This window comes from Numida meleagris, chromosome 5 (genome assembly GCF_002078875.1).
Source record: "Numida meleagris isolate 19003 breed g44 Domestic line chromosome 5, NumMel1.0, whole genome shotgun sequence".
In the NCBI taxonomy this organism is placed as follows: Eukaryota; Metazoa; Chordata; class Aves; order Galliformes; family Numididae; genus Numida; species Numida meleagris.
Window position 1 is genome coordinate 3,742,955 of NC_034413.1, and position 4,399 is coordinate 3,747,353.

The window sequence follows — 4,399 nt, forward strand, 5'->3', positions numbered from 1 at the left end:
TGAAAATTTAGCAAGATGTTGTTTTAAAAACAACAAAACACTTTCTTTTCTGCACAATAAACAAAGCAAAATACTTCCTCCGCATATCTTCCAATAGTAATACCAAATCATAGTTATGGAAAGAAAGCTTTCTCTCTTAATTTCAGTTTATTTCCATTCCAGATCTCTATTGTATATTCTGAAATACCGGTGCTTTTTAGAGCTAACAGCAACTATTCCCTCCTATTATCATATTCAGTTATATCAATCATCTGATATTTTAATTTTTTTAATCATTAACTCTCACTTAATTTGCATCAGCTGCTTTCCAGAATTCAATATACCACTTATGTCAACACCACAATCACTTTCATTAACTCAGCACCTCCTCACGAGCAACAGAAAAGAGCACTCAGGGTAAATCACCAGTTAAAGATCTAACAAAATCCAGCCAGCCTTATTGTCAGAAAGCAAAGATATGAAAAATGGAATTACTTTTCATGTTTTAGGTGTGACAGAAATTCAATACCTAGGTTAATAAGGATCAATGACAGCAGAATCTTACTTGAATAGACCAGAGGGATTTAAATTTGAGATCTATTTCTTACCACAAAGACCTGGATCTGATTACATGGCTTCAGGTGTTGTTGGTTTTTGTTAATGTAAAGGGATTTAAAATTACATTCTTATTTGTAACAGTGTTCTGAGACCTCTAATTGGCAGGTGAATTGAGTCATTACTCTAGCTGTCTTCCAGAAGTATACCACAGCTCTAAAGCAACTCACGTCAAGTGGCTTCAAGGCTGGATCAGGCCCTCAGAAGCAGAATTGGTAGATTTACAGTATAACCTAGAAAGGAGTGGGGTGGAAACAGAAAAACAACCTACATTTGTCTATATTTTTCTTGTATCTGCCCAAACGCAAAAGCTTGTTTTTACATATTTGGCAATGAATGGCATCTAGAGCTGCTCTAATAAACATAATGCTTCCTGGCAATGTTTTGGCACCCCTGTGCTTGCACCGAAGGACCAAGGCTGTCGAGTCAACAGCTCCAACAGAAACTGTAAGCTATGGCACTTTAAATCCTAAAGCATGTTTATTGAATGTGAAATCTTAAGGTATTCTTGCATTTTACTGAAATTTTGTAGTAATATTTCATTGCACGCTTTATGCCATTTTTTTTTGCCCAAAAATGTTACTAGGGACAAATTTAATGAATCTGAATCGTTTAGAGTGTACTGATTCATGTACTGATAACACTGTATTCTCAATAACTGTGCCACCTTCAGCATTAGGTAACATGCAGAACATACATGACTTGGAGAAAATCCAGCAGTATAAAATCAGTTTCTCACTAATGAAAATGTTCACAAAATTAATTGATGAATTTTCACCTCGGCTTCAGAAGCAGTCTATCATTCTTAAAGCAGTATGGGCCTCCTGAGAGCTCTTTTCAGATTATCACTCTCCTCAGATGTATTATTAATTGTTTGACTGTTGGGTGATTTGTTGTTAGACTGAAATTCAAATGCAATATGCAGTTCAGGACGGGGAATTTCACTTGACAATTTGTTTGGAGGCTTACTGGCACTAACTCTGGAGACAATGAAGAACAAGAGTCTCCCAGTTTCTGAAAATGTCTCATTAATGCTGGGTGAGAAGAGATGCTTCTTCTCACCTTTTTCACCATACATTTTGACCATACAAATTTACTCTAAAATGATTCCTGCTCCCGACTTTTCAGATAGTCTGCTCTTGACATTCATTGAGATGTCCAACAAAGACCAGCTGCAGAGGTGGCTTTTCCAGATTTCCAATACAAACCAGAGAATGCAGAAGCAGGTATTTCTCCCTGATAACTGTAATTTTTCAAATAACAGGAAATGACTCTGAATTTTAGGATCTGGTGGGAGGGAAGAGGAGCTGCAGGAATAGAGCCAGTAAAAGGTCGGGCTAGGAAGCTGGATGGTCAAGAAAGAATTCCATCAATGAGTTAATGATTTCACATGAATTTCATGTTTGGTGTGAAAGAGAAAATGGTGTTATAACCTTTTCATGGCGGGAAGATGGACAGTCAGCAAAACTCACACAAAATAAGCCAAGCCAGGGCTCCATCCACCTCCTGTTGTGCCAAATGCTTGGTCTATGCCAGGCACATGCACAGCTCTAAATTACCACTGTCCTTCAATTGAGAATCTAGGGGGAAGAGATCAGTTTCTAGAAAGATATTATAAAAATAGCATGAACTACTGACACTGCTGAGATAATCCATTCTAAATTTAAAATAAAAGTATAATATTGGGGGGAAAAAATTAAGTCTGGATGGGGAAGAAGAAGCAAATAAGGATGTTAGAAATGGTAGAGTAGAAATGCATCTTTTATGACCCATGACAATACTGATATGTGTGTTTATGTGCTGTTGTGTGGGTGTGCAGCATACACTTCATATGCTTACTTGCAGTAGACAGAAAAAATTATGAGGACAGGCAGCCCTCAGGGGGCATCAATGCTACAGAGCTGCCAATTGCTTGACATTAGGAAAGCCAAACTGTACAGATGTAGCCTTATTATAGTAACAATCAGAGCAGAGTGTGGGAGTCTGTAGTATTTATCAGCTTTCCTGATTATGTCTCATTGAATTTGTTTCAGTGATCAAGCTTTAGCCTAACAACTCAAGATGTAAAATAATGGTTTCACCATCGCTGCCACTCTCTAAAACAGGGGGAAAAGCTGCTGAAGAAAACCCCAAAGTCTCCTGTGAACTCTGCATTTGAAAATGTTATCATGAAATATCTAGTATCTTGGCTAGGCTTTTTATTTAGTCAGGTTATAAAGAGGCTTTAAGGTGCCAACGAGAACAAATACCTGTTGAAGCCATCCCAAATCTACTGGCATCAAGATAAAATTGCCTGGAAGCATTTTGCTGCATTGGATTTCTTATCATGGCTCCTGGTCACGGCTTATGAAGAGTTTTTGTATTTATCTGACTCCCAGTGCAAAGTATGATGATTTTCTGTAGTGTAAGAACTTGTGACCCATGGCCACTTGGATATTTGTAACAGGATCCACACGTTGTGGGTGCTCCTGTCAACATATACATATATATGTTATAACATGTAACTTGAGTTCTGATGAAATGCTGCCAACACTGATAGGTGTGCTGGAAATCTCCCTGAAGAATCTCACGTGTTTTGTTTTGGGTTTTTCTTTTTTTTTTTTTCTTCAAAGAAATTTCTAGACTTGAAAGTTGTAAAGGAAAGCCCCAAATCAGATGTCTGCAAGCTGGAGAAACCATGGCCGAATACCATTGTCCTCAATTATATTTTCCCTGTAATTTCATAATTTTTAAGCTGAACTCATGACTCTGCATGAGCCAGAATGAAAACTTGAAGATATTGGCTCGATACTGTTGTGAGGATATTTTGCTTTTCACTCATTACTTCATAGAATCATAGAATGGCTTGGGTTGGAAGGGACCCCAATGACCATCAAGTTCCAACCTTTCTGCCACAGACAGTGCCACCAACTTCCATAGCTGTATTGCTGCAAGAGGGAGAGCAGCTTCACAGTTCCAACAGAAGCAGGTGGCACTGTAAGGGAATGTGAGGACTGGGACAGATAACTGGCACATCCAGTACTGTACATTTATGAGTTGTAGAGAAAACTCCCTAAAATTCAGCAGTACCTGCCTCCATCAGCCAGTCCTTACTGACTTGTAACGGTGTAGATGACAGCGAGAGAAACAGTGGAAGGGACACACACACCAAAAAAAAAAAAAAAAAAGGAAAAACAAGAAAAAGCCTGAAAGGAGCACACTGGCAGCATGCTCATGCAAAACATCCCAGAGGGAGAGGAAGTGAGAGGAAAGAGATTCGGGAGTGAGGAAAAGATTTCTTGTTTTTCATTCCTCCTGTGCTCAGGCAGACAGTGCTTCATGTACAAATAAACTGAGAAGCATCTCCAGTGCTTATCTCCATCAAGTTTTCTCCCGTGAATGCAAAGTGGAAGGGGAGGGGATGGTGGCAGTAGTGTTCAGAGCAGCATTTGGAATTCAGTTCACTGCCGGTGCCTTTGGAATAATGTACCACAATTTTCAAACTTTAACAATGCGTGTATCTGCATGTTATAAGCAAATGCATTTTGGAAAATTTAGGAGACTCATTCTGAAACGGTATTGTATTTCTGGATTAGAAGTTTCCCTGAAGCAATCCTAAGTAGAAGTCTTCCTAAACTTAGAGAGTCCTTGAAATAGCCCACGTGTATGCATATTTCTTACAACAGGGCAAAAAAACCAACCAAGTTTCTTTGCTGATTAAAAAAAAAACAAACAAGCTAAATGATTTAAAAGCAAACAACAGAGCAGGAGAGGTCTTCGTGATCAGTGTGATAGCAAACATTTTTTCTTATTGCTGAATCTGTCT

General features: G+C 38.6%; 1 long non-coding RNA gene across 1 annotated transcript; it reads left to right on the plus strand.

Moving 5' to 3' along the window:
• On the plus strand, positions 299-3,761 carry LOC110400097. The gene is made up of 3 exons (XR_002439628.1): positions 299-1,041; positions 1,723-1,820; positions 2,628-3,761. It is a non-coding gene; the product is annotated as an uncharacterized LOC110400097 (long non-coding RNA).